Genomic DNA, 15415 nt, shown 5'->3' with positions numbered 1-15415 from the left:
TGGAAATGAAAGCCATTTTGAATTGAGGGTAATGCATTGATTTTATGTCTTAAGTTATGTTCTTGACTCTGCACTTTGTTTCATTGTAATTCAACAGCCAGGCTGATCCGCTAAAAGTAGATGTATATTTGTGATTCATCCATTAAAGCATGCTTCATCCTGAATAAAGACTGCAGGTACAAGAAAAAATTACCATTATTCTTGAGAGGAGTTTTCCTTAAAGGGATCATTTGACTCGGCTAAAACAAATATTATTGTTTGCTTTAGATGTAATAGAATGCGCATACACGATTTAAGGTTAAAAATAGTTGTATTTCCACATACCATGGATGTTTGTATCTCCTCTTTGCTCCACCTTTCTGAAACGTGATGATATGGAATCTGAAGGTGCAAAAAAATCTAAACACTGAAAAAAATCGCCTTTAAAGTTGTCCATCAGACGCGCTGTAAAAGGCCATCCACTCACAAAATATCTTCATAGAACATGATCTTTACTTAATATCCTAATGATTTTTGGCATGAAAGAAAAATCAATAATTTTGACCCACACAATGTATTTTTGGCAATTACAACAAATGTTCTCATGCTACTTAAGTCTGCTTTTGTGATCCAGAGTCACAATTCAAAACCCTCCCTGATCTCCATAATGTGTCAAATAAAACTCCAATACATTCAAGTGGAAGATCTCAAACAAAAATCTATTAACTACAGTATATACAGTGAGTCCACTTGGGATGTGGTATTTATTCATTTTAATGCATTTAAAATATGTCAAAGGTCGTCTTGTTCCTGTATGTTAGACATAATAACCTAAATAAAGTGGGTCATGTAAATGATTTCAGCAAAAGGGACTTTTGGAAAGCTCGACAGCGATATGGAAATGTGAACTGATCTCAGTCTATTATAATTCTTCAATGACCTGTCGAGTCCACTTATGCCTGACCTTTATTCTGTCAAGCACCCTTATAGATGCAGCTATGATTAACCTAATTTCATTGTTTTTCTTGTTTAAAGAGCATTCCGGGACACATGCTGTGGCGTATCTGATCTCGCAACAATGCATGGAGAGAATGTGATCTTAGCTCAATATAAACTGCCACCACCCGCCCTATATAAATAACTTGGTATGAATGTCTACCAAAAGTATCTCCTATCCTATAGCTCCATTCTTGTATGATATTACTAGAGCATTGTACAGTTCATCAGAATACGGTCATGGTGTGGGACAGAAACCTTGTTGAGTCCTTAGTGTACATGAAAAGACACCTATAAAAGAGGGAACTCCAAAAGATTCACTGTAAACCAGAAGTAGGACACATGATGATTCACCCGTCAGATGTTGAAGTAGGCCATCATATTTTGTGCCCTTGTGACAATGTTTTGCAAGAATTGCTTCGAACATTTTAATGGCCAATACATCAACCTGGAAACTGGTGTGTGCGTTTTTTCCTCTATGACTTATTTTCTTCTGTGAAACACAAAAGGAGTTATTTATGGCACAAGCTGCTCTTCATCACACAATGAAAGCGGACGACGTCATTGGCTGTCAAGCGACATTTTCAAGGCCACATTTTAAAGGTTCACTCTCTTCTTCACACATATATATTGTACAGTAGTTTCAGTGAGTAATTTATGATGTTTTTTGGAGCCTGGCAAATGTGTATGTTAGGTTTTTTTGGTGAACGTTCCCTTTGGGTACTACATACACTGCCCCATACTGGAAATATGTCGGTATGAGTAAAAAAAGGTAAAAAGTGTTATTAGGTCTTAACAAAAAGTCTAAGCTGGCCTAATATCGCCTCTCTATCAGAACGACAAAGCAAAATGGATCTTTACCAAAAACACATGCTCAGTGAACACAGCCCAGGCATAAAAAGCCACAGACACATATAAGCAGTTTCAAAGGAAAGCCGCATCTTTGCTTACCGTATGAAACAGATCCTCAATTTCTTTACTGTCATAAATTGCAGAAGAGAAATGCTTTGAACTTTCAAGCCTCATTCCGCAGTTTCCTGAACTGTTAGAGATCAAATGTAAGTATTGTTTGTGGAGGAAAGTTACACATCTCTTTCTGCAAAACTCAACACACACCTAAAATGCAATTCATGCAATAATTTGATCATCATTCCATTCCATTCCATTTTCTACCGCTTATCCAAACTACCTCGGGTCACGGGGAGCCTGCGCCTATCTCAGGAGTCATCGGGCATCAAGGCAGGATACACCCTGGATGGAGTGCCAACCCATCGCAGGGCACACACACTGATTTGATCATCATATTAAAGTTATAATTATAAAGTAGAATAAAACATTGTTCCATAATGGTCAATTTTCTGGTATTTTATTTAATATAATTTAATTATATTTAATTATAATTCTATATTGTGGGTTAAATATGGACAAACTTAACTGTTGTGTTTAAAAGAACTTTATGGGTTTTTCACTGTGTGTATGGAAATTTGGGTTTGTACATATTTCACCCAAACATGGCCTATTAACAACACAGAATATACTGTATATTTATATATATTGTATATATTGTATATTTCTAGTAAAAATGTAAAAAAAATAGTGGTGGGCCGTTAACGGCGTTAACGCAGTGAGACTCTTATCGCGCGATAAAAAAAATGTCGCCGTTAATCTATTCTCAAAGTTGGGTTGGGAGCTGGGTCTATACTACGCAAGCTATGATGATTTTCACCTTGATATTTTAGCGCGGATGTATACCAGCTTAACTGCACTGTACGGGGCGAGAACGAGATTTTTCAACTCGCGTGATTCGCGTGATTCGCGGAAGCAGAAGCCGCCTCATCATCTCATAACCAGGGCTTCATTCGCGCGATTCGCGCAGCAAGTAGGTCTATTGGCTCTTTGCATTAACATATAAATCACTCGCGCTTGACACACCATTCACGTTTGGTCTGAACACAACATAACGTTACTGTGAAATTACCGCATCAAACGTGACGTGCTAACATGGATGCAGCTATGAAGCCGCCGGGTTTGCTTCAGGGAATATTAATTTTTAAGAAGCTTCCCAATAGAAACATCGCAAGACTAAGGTTGTTTGCACCTTGTGCAATGCGGAATTGGTTTAAAAAAAACACTTTCTCTCAACAGGTAGTGGTCTAGCTTTAGTTGAAACCAGTAACTTTGTATTGAGATCTAATGTATTATGGCTCCTGTATGACATATCGCTTGCTGCTCCCTCACTCTTTGTAAGTCGCTTTGGATAAAAGCGTCTGCTTAATGACTAAATGTAAATGTACTGTAGGAGCTCTAAACACCTAAACACAAATCATCCCTTAGCTATTGCGGAAGTAAACACAAGTTCATCTTATTGAACATAATTTAATTTTCATCACCAATTATCATAGTAGAACAGCTTTCTCAAGCAGTTTGTGATGCATTTTGGAAACAGGAGATGAGCCCCTGGTCTTATGCGCCACCTGGCTTGAGAAACCCGTTCTCAAATACTTACTTTTAGTCATTATTTGGGTATCACACATATTCTGAATGCCTTCGGCAGAATTCTTTCTAGATTAATCTAGATTAAAAAAATTAATCTATGCCCACCACTAAAAAAAAAGTTTTTGTCAGAGATAGTTGTGAGGTGAATGTTACATTCATTATGAACATAGAAAGAATAGGTAATATAAACTTTTCACAAATAAATTATTCAAAAAAACAAATTGTGTCAATCTCTTCCAATCTGTCCTTGCTATATGATAGCTATCTCATAAAATGTTTCAAACACTATATGTTTTTTTGGCAAGCCTGAATCCAGTTTAAATGTACTGCATGTCTTCTCATCGCCACCTTTGTACATTTAATTCAAACGCTCAGAGACAATAGGACGGAATTTCCTATTGAGCAAACTTTATTCATTATTCAAAGGCCCTTCCTGCATCACAGGAATCATACCTGCTTATTAATGATAGAATGAGTCGGCGAGAGAAGATTGAAGCAATGCAAGGAGAAGCGAGAGAGAGCTGTGCTTTGAACCTCACTGCAGGAGGACTGTAAAAGCTTCAAAGCCCTACGTCTTGAAGGAGACCTGCAGACAGAACACATATACGGTCTACACAGAGCTGGGAGCTCAAACCGCCTCAGTAATCCAACAGCACTCTAAAACCTCTCACAACAACGGGATATTCCTCCTGTTTAAAGAGCACATGCAGCGAAATATCCTCAGGTCAGGGTCACACCTGTAGACCAACATCTGGGAGGGATTTTAGTGAAAATAATAGGGTTCAATTAGAAGTTGGTCTTCAATGAAACACTTTCTTTTTGAAGGCAGAGTTGCTTTTGGATCTGACTGTGATGGACAGACAACTTCTCAGTGGAAGGCCTTTTTCTAATAGTCCAACAGATTGAGTGTCTTTGACTTCAAGCGAGTCTAGTTTAGTATCCTTCCAAAGTTAGTAACCAACGATGTTGAGGGAAATCATTTCTAATAGTCTTCTTGGTGGTGCTTTCATTGGAATTGATTAGCAAACATCAACTGTTTTTGATCTTCAAAAATGAGCCAAACTTCTAAAACTGAAGTTCAAATTTGTTTTTTTTTTACATTGTCTTAAAAATTCTTATTGCTAGGGCAGTTTTGATAGAAGCAAATTATCTTAATGGTCAAATTCAAGGGTCTCGCATGTCTTCATGGGTCATTTTAATCCGTGGTTGCGTATTAAAACGGACCCTGTTAGTTTAAATTAAACAAAAATGTCAATTTAGCAAAAATTCCAGCAATTTTTAAGTTTAGCATTCTGGGGCAAGATTGACAATTTCTGTGAATTCTAATTCAAGGGAAAGAATATATTAGAATATTAGAAAAATACATAATAACAATAATTTTAGGAGTTTATTTGCAAAAACAGATATCTCTGTTTTTTATAAAAAAACATGTTTTTTGCTGGTTTATGTTTTATTGCGTTAGTTATCTGTATTTTTTGTAAGTAATTATTACTTAATCAAAACAGCCCAACTTCAGTTTGACTGATATTACTTGGAATGTACAATAACAAAGCATGATTTCTGAAAAGTTTTAAAAACTGAATCTTTTTTAGCAAATTAACTCTTCATTTGTATTCACAAACAATGAATAAATAAATCAGATTTTTTTTGTTAACTTAAAGTGGTTACCTTAAAATATTAAGTTAATTCAACTTAAAATATTAATTTATCTTAGAATTCACTAAACTTGTTGAGTTGACAAATTTTTTAAGTTGAAATAACAAAAAATTTGAGGCAACCAGGTTACTTTTTTTTACAGTGAATGAAATAAATAACTAATGACAGGTCTTATCCAATTTCCCAACATTGATCTTAAGAAAAAACCAATCCAATCCAAATTCTAGAAAAGACAATTTCTCATAAATATCTTAAAGTTAACATATCCTTACAATTGTCAAATGGTCAGATGTATTTGTTTCAAATGTATCCCGTTGAGTCAAAAATTTGTTTACTATTACATTCTTACAAACTTGTAATTTACTTTACATGTATTTAATATTTTGTCCAAGAAAACTGTAGTAAATCTGCCCCAGGTCCCATGGCTTGTCTGTCCATTGGATTTTTGACTTTGATCTGTTTTATCTGTCAACACACGAAAATAGCCAAACTGCACAGAAGTGACATCACACCAAACATGCTCCCACATATGCTCCTAACATTAAAGCAGCCCAAACACAAAAGGGTTTCTGCCAATATCTTGTTAATCTTGAGTACCTATAGAGAAGTATTGCATGCGTCGTATCTTCGAAGAGTATTTGGTTTGATCACATTTATAATGGAAAGATACAGCTGTACGATTACTTGCGAAATCATACGGCACGTGCGGGGGGGAGGGGTAGGCTGAACTAAAGCACATTGTCAACAAAACACAGACATCAGTTTCACTCACTGCATTCGGTTCATGTCCGGCATCTTTTAGCGCTAGGACGCCTCCATATATCAGTTTCAATCGATCTACAAATCCAGCGTTATATCCACCGTTTATATAACATTCATCACCCAAATGCAGTGAACAAACAAACACCTGAACTTCGTGAACATATGTTCCCTCTCTCTCCTACACACAGGTGAAAGTGACGTCTGCGCATTCTCCTTCTCTCCTTCTCCTTCTCCTTCTCCATGCTGTGTGCTTTTCCAGGAAAATTGTCCAATAAGGGACTTAGAAAAATTGTAAGAAAAAGGTTTTATATGTTCGAAAAAAACCTTCTGAACCCTGTACGATCGCTGGGGGAGTGTATCGAGGACAGAAATAATAAGTAATATGCCCAACTTGTTTTTTTTACAAGTTAACCAAGTCACGAGAGAACGTTTAACATTGTGAAGAAGTCAGAATGCCTTCACATTGTTGCGGCACCCCTTTAACTAACTGCATTAATAACGGTGAGGATTGTTCTGAATGCAGAACTAATTCAATACTACAACATCACTCTCTGGATCTTATGTAACCATACTGCTGTTTCAATACCTTTCTGACGAGCTTAAATGGCATATTTGTCCCAACAATATATTTTGACGAACATCACTCTTGTCACCGAACCCAACAATTGGACTGTAATAATTTCCTTGAGGCATTGATCTATGGTCTCCCTAGGGCTGCGGGCACAGTTTGATGGTTCTGGGTTGGGCACATGGGGAATCTCTCCTATCAGAGCTCATCAGTGTGGTCAGCCTCTCGTGAAAGGAGAGACTTCATTCTTGGGCATGATTGAAAAACTCAGAGAAACAGAGAGAGCGAGAGAATAAGGATTCAGAGACAATGCAGCAGTAATGTGAAGCTCTGTGGGCAGAAGCGCCGTGTGATTACTTTTGTTCTGCTTCACGGGGAACAATGAATGTCTGACTGGACAGCACTGTGTCCTTTACTGTCTCCATGAAGGAGGACAACACAGAAGCACATGCTTATAATGTGCTCGATCGAGAAAGCATTTATGACGGATCAAATAAGAAATGATGCGGTTTAGAAGAACAGTTCATGCAAAAATGAAAATTCTGTCAGTATTAAAGGGATACTTCACCCCAAAATAAAAATTCTGTCTTCATTTACTCACCCTCAAGTTTTTCACATCTGTATACATTCCTTTGTTCTGTGTAACACAGAGAAAGATATTTGGAAGAATGCATGTAACCTAACAGTTTTCGGCCACCATTGACTACCTAGATTGAAACTTGACAATGGTAGTCAAAAGTGCCACAGAATGGTCTGCTTTCCTACATTCTTCAAAATATCTTCTTTTGTGTTCAACAGAACAAAGAAATTTACAAAGAAAATGTTCCTACTATGATCAGCCAAACCTGTATGACTTTCTTCTGTAAAATGCAAGATGCTTAAAAGAACGCAGGCCATTTCCATACTATACATGTTCACTTCAAACTTGGCATGTGACACTATAAAATCAAACAATCGCAGGTTCTATTTCAAATCTTCTAAAGCCATTCAATATTTTTGAATATCGTCTTGAACTCTCTGCTGCTTTAAGGAGAGTTGCAAATTGTGGGTTCGGGAATCACAGGTTCCCTCATTTTCCAAATGCCCTTGATCGTCCAAAGGTGGGGCACAAAACTGATCACGTCGTCTGCATTTATGATCTCTCATCAGTAGAGGGCACTCAAGTCCCTCTGCAGCAATAAGACAGAAAAAGTTTTGTGTGTATGAGAGTGGATTGAGAGAGAGAGGGAGAGAGAGAGCTGAATCACAGTTGGCCTTGCAGGGCAGTGAGTCATAAACAATAGAAGCTACCTCTCTATTGTTCCTCTGATAAGATTTTATTAACCAAACACTGTGTCTGATGAGGCAGAGAATCCCACAGCTCGTGAGAGTAAAAAACATGCTGCTATTACACGCGTTAGAAAATTCACTCTACGGTTAAAGGCACAGTTCATCCAAAAACGAAAATGCTCTGATTATTTACAGTTTATCTCTTCAATGACATGGAATACAGATGTGCATTCATTCAAGTGTGTTTCAAACTTAAGTGAGCCAAGTCTATGCTTAATTCAAAAAGAACAGCCTATTTTTAAAAACATCCTTATACAGAATAGGGTTGGTGAATTCATTTTACTAGAACTGTCCCTTTAAGGAGGACCAACAAAAAACAGTTTTTGTGCTGATCCAGAATACAGCATGGTGTTCAAACGCATGATGCTGAACTGTGGGTTACGATCGAGCCCGAGCAGATGTGTTATTACACTGTAGAATGCATTTAACAATGTCTGCAATAGGTTAATGTACAGCTGCAAAAATTTACATTCACCGCATCATAAAGTTTATTTAATAAAACTCCTCACAGAAGGCGCAAGGTGATAAAATCACAATGCATTCAGGAAATAGATTTGGGCTCTTTTTTTCTCCAGCATTTGTGTGGGGATCAAGGACCAAATAAAATTGTACATTTATACCCATTCCCATAATTCTCATAACTCAAAGGTTGCTGATAAAACATATCTTGAAACTATGCACGAATTACATTATCATATATATTCCATTGTAAATGTTTGTGTCTGATGCACACGAAGGTGATGTTCACACGGGGAATGTTCTTGAAAAACCTGGTACGCTTGGTACTGACATATGTCTGGGGGTGATTAAATCACAAGTGGAAATCTCTAAATATGTGTGAATAGAATGCCAAATATTATGGGTCACAATTACATTTGGGAAGGTGAAACCCACATGTGCACATTTGCTCTCGCACTGACTTAAAGAAATCATGTTAGATTTGGAGAAAACCACAAACAACTGCAGTACTCATTCACTTCTATAGTATGAACACAAAACCAATGCAAATCAATAGGTTCCATTGTTCAGTTATCAACATTCTTCAAAATATCTTCTTTTGTGTTCTGCAGACGAAAGAAAGTCACACATGTTGAAAACCGCAAATGATGACAGAATTTTCATTTGTGGGTGAACTATCCCTTTAAGTCTTGTCTGTGAAACCAGCCCCTGTTTGTATTTTATTTTAAGCCAGTTTTACACCTTATAACAATGTTCTTTGCTCACTAGTGTTTTTAATTGTGTTTTCATACCCGTGTATTATATTCGAATGGTTTTTATATGTGTTTTATGGCGGGAGTCTCCGAGAAAAGCCCCCCACTGTTGTGAGTGAAGGGGTAATTGACTGTGAATGACTCCTGCTTTAATAAACACCTGCTTGCTCTGTTACCTGTGTAGAATGAGTGCCGGTATCTTCCAGGCTCTCCAAACTGCCATTTACAGGAAAACTCAAGTGAAGGGCCTCAGGCTTTCTCCCTAGCTCATTAATCAGCGTCTGCAGTGGACATAAAGCCATTTACTTCTGACAAGCCCCTAGTGTGTGCAATGTGATAGCGGGTCTGGCATAACAGCGTTAATTGGTAATTTACTGGAGTATCCATACATAGAAGTGCAGAGCAGAGGAACCCCGGTTAACAGCCAATGTCTGCGGTGCTATAAAATCTGAAAGGGGTCTGTGGTAGAATGTTGTTATTATTAAAAATGAGATTATCGCACTTGAAGTGTCTCCACACACAAACACTCCTACACACATACTGTATATACTGTATATATATGTATGACCCTCACACACATAGTCATGGTAACCATAGATTCTGTCAAAATATCTATAGTAAGTAGTACAGAAAATACCTGTTAGTACATATATTTAGAACTATTAATTTCTTTCTTTATATGACAATACTGTACTTACAGTACATACAGCCGCAGAAAAAAATCAAGAGACCATTTCAAAATGATTTCAGGTTTTCCAAATTTAAGCCAAAATGATCATTTTTGGTGCATTCTGTGAACTCCAAACAATATTTCTCGAAGATTTCAAATTAAAATATTGTTTCTATTTGTGTTTATGTGCAGAAAATGAAAGCTGGAGAAACAGGTCAAAATAACAGAAAAGATGCTCTGTTTTTTTCAGACCTCAAACGCAGCATGGAAAACGAGTTCATATATACTTTAAAGCAATACGACAGTAATATTTGTACATGTATTTAGAAAAAGTTGATGTGATAAGCTTGATTTTTTTATCACGATTGTTATGTGTGGCTGCTGGCAGTCTTTCACATTGCTGTTGGCTGACTTTATGTCAATCCAGAGGTTTGATTTTGCTGAAATTCAACAGACAGTTGACTGGAATGACCACAATACATATATACATTCTGATTAAATGAAAATTTGGAATGGTTTCTTAACTTAGCGGCTGTGTATCATTACATTTACATTTATGCATTTTACAGGTTCTTTATCCAAAGCAACTTATACAGAGCATTCAAACTATACATTGTTTTATAAGTATGTTTGTTCCCTGGAGTTCGAACCCATGACCTTTGTGTTTCTAACTATATACTGTACATAATCATACTATGTATTATTTACATGATACCCCTGGTTTCCTGCTTAAAGGTTTAGTTCAACCAAAAATGAACATTCAGTCATCATTTACTCATCCTCTTGTCATTTCAAACATTTTCTTTCTAGACAACACAAAAGGAGATATTTTGAAGAATGTTGGTAACCAAACAATGTTTGTATCCATTGACTCGCATTGGTTTTGTGTCCTTCAAGTTGATTGAAGGAGGATGCAAGGTGGACTTGTTGGTCCAGCACATCCCACATTATTCGTTTCCCTGTGACTGTTCAATGTTTTTGCAACATTTTAAGATTAGCATTCATAATGTGAACCCAAAATAAAATATGGCAGGACAGAGTCATTCTTGTGGCTTTTGGACAGATGTGAGTCCATCAATCTATATCGTAAAAGAAAGAGTTAGCCTGTCAACACATATTGTCTTACTGCTTGCTGTCTCACAGCTTAAGCAGGAAGAGAGAGAGATCAAAAAGCATAAAAGGTTCAGCAACAGAGCTGCACAGAGACAGAAAGAGTATGTCAGCGAGTGTTCTAGTATGCAGATGCAGCACCCTGCCAGACTTAACTCAACAGCCCCGGGGTGACAGGGACAGAGAGAAAGAGAGAGAGAGAGAGATAGAGAGAGAATGACAGCGAGCCACAATAAGACGTAGTGCTTTTCAACACAAAAGACAACAAAACTGAACAAGTCTGCATTAGCTGAGTCATACTTAGAATCACAATACCATGTTTGGCCATTTTATCTCTGTGCTTTCATTGCTCGGAGCCAAGATTGCATTTGAAAAATATTTCAAGCCAGATTTTTCAATTTGGCTTTTACCACAACAATATGAATACATTTAGCATCCCCAGGTTTGCTCCGTGTTATTGTGGGAATGCGGAAAATATATCAGCGCACAAACGCAGTGGGAATTTTCCTCAGTTTACAATCAAAAGTTTATTTTAAGAGCTATTCACAACAAGATATTACTGAGGATAAATTTCATTTTACAATATAATAAACTCTCTCTTTGGTTCTGGCTGTGTGCCCATTTGCTTACTTCTACTGCAGAGTAAAATTACAGCGTGTTTGTTTTACATGTAAGTGCAGGCATTATTCATTTTTAGGGTCATAAATTTAAAACTGCAGTGGCAGCTTCATATTCCTAACTATTTTTGTGCGGCTAAAAAAGTCGAGAGCCATCGCATAAATGTCATATTTTTGTAGCTGCTGGGTAAACAAGTAAAGAAAATAAACCATACAAGAAACTGATATATAACTGATAGGTAAAGAGATTTTAGGCATCATTTGAAATGCGTATTAAGTTATTTTTTAATGAATATTTATAATAACGTATCATTTCAATAATTATTTATAGTATATTCTATTATATTATACTTGTATAATACTTGGCTAAAGTAAAATGCAACTAAGTTAGACGAACCTTTCAAAAAACCCTAACTAAATTAATAAAATAATATATAATAAACGTGTTAATTGAATACACTTATTACACAATAAAATATTCATATAAATAAAATAAAATAAGAATAGTTATATTATTAGCCAAAAGCCAGATGAACCTGTCTACAGCAGATACATCTCCTTTCGGTCAGATCATCAACAAAATAATTATTTTCATTATGTATAAAAATACAATATTTCTTAAATAATATTATTGGACCAAAATGTGTCACAGCATTGTCCCTGGTCATACCATCCAAACTCTCCTGAAAATCTACTCCATGTATGATTCATGAAGCACCAGTCTTGCATACTATTTAAGATACTACGTGAATCAGATCGTCTCTCTCTCGCCCTGACAGAACCATGTGCTCTTCATACCAAGTCATCTTCTCTCCTCAAATAATCTCTAAATTACTACAGGTCTCCCTCAGCCGATGCTCTCATCCTCTGATCGTGACTCAACCACCAACGTGTTGACATTGAGCAATGACATCACCTAACCTTGATCAGAAGAGGAACCGTCACCCAGTCTCGCCTGATTTGAAATTCAGAGTAAGTAAATGATGAACGCAAATAAAGCCGCCTCTGACTTTTCTGCCTGCCAGAGCATCGGACAATACAGCTGACAAACGGGAGAGCTACACATCCACGCCTCTACTGTCATCTCCCCAGAGAGGTACTGTTCAACAGAGGCCTGGAATAAATCAGCCTGATAAAATTTAAGATGTGGCTCTCAAGTGAATTGCTGGGCATAAATCAGCTTGTTTCTTTAGGGCTTTGAATTCATTAATTAGATTGAAAACAATAGGGACTTTGCATGTGAGGGGTCAGAAATACGTTTTTCCCCCTGCTGACCCGGTCAGGCAAGTAGTTTTTAGATTTGAGGAATAATAGATTAATCAATATATTAGAGGAATACTAATATTTAGATTTTCAGAAACAATATTCATATTTAATATAAAATAATATACTAATAATTTTGTTAAATATACTTATCATTTTGTTAATCTTTTTTTATTTTTTATTTATTTTTCAATTAATTTAATTATTTTCATTAAATGCAAGCTCTTATCACATAAACAAGAAACTATTTAAAGAACGAGATTTGCGGTATTGATTTTTGTACTTGGATTTTTTTACTCCATTGCATTGAATTTCAGGGCAAAAAAAATAATGTTGTGTAAAAAGGAATTAATAATATATTTGCAGAAAATTGCTGGTACTTTTTTCTTTGATTTTTTTAATAGTGTACTTTTAAAAAATATACATGGATGTGTACAGTAGTGCGAAATAACTTTTACTGAATTTACTATTTATAGGTATGTGTTTAGAGTAAACTATCATTTATGTTTCATTCTGTGTGAACTACAAACAATATGAAAACTGGAGAAACAGGTCAAAATAACAGTTTTTAAATATAATGTAATATATTTTATTAAAAGACATTTTTATATTTCATTTGTATAAAAACCCTCTCAAAATGATTTTCTTGGCACACTTTAGGCCCCTTAGTGCCAACTGGGCATCGTTTAAATGCCACGGCCTGCCTGAGCATTGTTTCTGACCATGTCCATCCCTTTATGACCACCTTGTATCCATCCTCTGATGGCTACTTCCAGCAGGATAATGCACCATGTCACAAAGCTCCAATCATTTCAAATTAGTTTCTTGAACATGACAATGAGTTCACTGTACTAAAATGGCCCCCACAGTCACCAGATCTCAACCCAATAGAGCATCTTTGGGATGTGGTGGAACTGGAGCTTCGTGCATCCCACAAATCTCCATCAACTGCAAGATGCTTTCCTATCAATATGGGCCAACATTTCTAAAGAATGCTTTCAGCACCTTGTTGAATCAATGCCATGTAGAATTAAGGCAGTTCTGAAGGCGAAAGGGGGTCAGACACAGTATTAGTATGATGTTCCTAATAATCCTTTAGGTGAGTGTATGCAGGCAACATTATGAAGAAATGCAAGAAGTGACAATGCAATAACCAGGGCTCGGTCTCCCGAAACCTTCTTAACGCTATATGTCATTCTTAAATTATATCTTAAGAGTGGCAGCGATATATTCTTAAGAACGACAGCCCAAAAAGTTCAACTGGCCCTAAACTCTCTCACACACTGGTCCCGGTACACAGGCCCCTCCTTATCGTTAATATATTTGCTGATCATAAACGTTCCTGTCTGCAACAATAACACATCATACTCTTTTTAAACTCTCTTTATCTCCTTCTCTCTTATTGCTATAGTTGTGTACTAGAAGTCTTAAAGTCTTCTTGTGCAGTACTGGCATGTCCTGCGGGGATAGCTGGATGAATGGGCACTGAGTGGTCGAAATGAATAAATCCAATTTCTGTGCATAATGGCATTTCCGTCTGGACCCACCCAAAGTCAATTCACTCTCCAGAGACCCCAGAGCAAAATGGAAAATGCAGAATTAGACCGCAGATAGCCACCGCCAATAAATGTACATTGGTTTAATTACTGTTTAAGAATGGGAAAACAGTAAAGGACTGAGTTGCACCATTCCTCCTGATCTCTAGCAGACACCCGAGCAATTACACTTTTATTAATCCAACCCTCTAAAGTTCCCCAGCGTGAAATGCATAAATAAATGAATTAATCGAGTATAATAAGTAACTTTTTATGCATAATTGATTATGAACTGCTGGTGACAAAGGTAATGAGAGCAGCATAATGCTGCTTTGCCATACGTTGTCAAAAGAAATTGTGCTTTAGAGTCACACTGAGCATTGTGGGCTTTTCTGTCACTACAAGCTGTTAACATTTATGCATTTGGCACATTATTTTATTCAAAGCAATATACAGTTCATTCAATGTATATTTTGTCTGTGCTCCCTGAGAATCAAACCCATGTCCTTTGAACTTATGAACAAAATGCTCTACCTACTGAGCTATAGTACATATCAGCCTTTATACCAGCCTGTGTGAAATTTATTTAGTCGCAAATTATCTTCAGCACCTTAGGGAAAGTTAACTAAAATATCAAAAAGCCATTTAAGGTGATGTACTTGAGAAATGTAAAGCGTTGCTGTTGCTATGGCTACCATCTAAGGCAAATGTGACTTTTGTTGAAGACTCTGATGGTATTTTTTGAAAACAGGTTTGAGCTTAATTTAAAAAGCGATCGACTAAATGTTTTATAAATAATCCATCTTTCTATATGAAGGAGAAGTCTAATTTATCAGGGTGAACTGGGGCCTCATTTATCAACAGTGCGTTTGCACAAATGCAGAAAATCGAGTGGTAGAACAATGATACAACAAAAAGAAAGTGCCACCGTGTGTAACATGTGTCCTTTATTTGCAAATATTCAATTAGTTTATTCATAGTTTAAGATAGACATTTGTATAGTTGGTGTGAGAAGCTACGAAAGACAGATGGGACATCATTTGATATGTAGTCATTGTGTCATGGTTGATCTCACATTTGTTGGATGATTTGGCAAACCTTCTTTTATTGAAAGAACAGTATATTAAGAAAAAAAACATTGAAACAAACTGAAAAAGAACAAAAAGAGGTTTGCGTATGAATCATTGTTCAAAAAATATACAAGTTAATTTAAAAAAATCGTA

Source organism: Triplophysa dalaica, chromosome 22 (genome assembly GCF_015846415.1).
Source record: "Triplophysa dalaica isolate WHDGS20190420 chromosome 22, ASM1584641v1, whole genome shotgun sequence".
Lineage (NCBI taxonomy): Eukaryota > Metazoa > Chordata > Actinopteri > Cypriniformes > Nemacheilidae > Triplophysa > Triplophysa dalaica.
The sequence above is the reverse complement of the archived record's forward strand: the minus strand, read 5'-3'. Positions refer to the sequence as shown.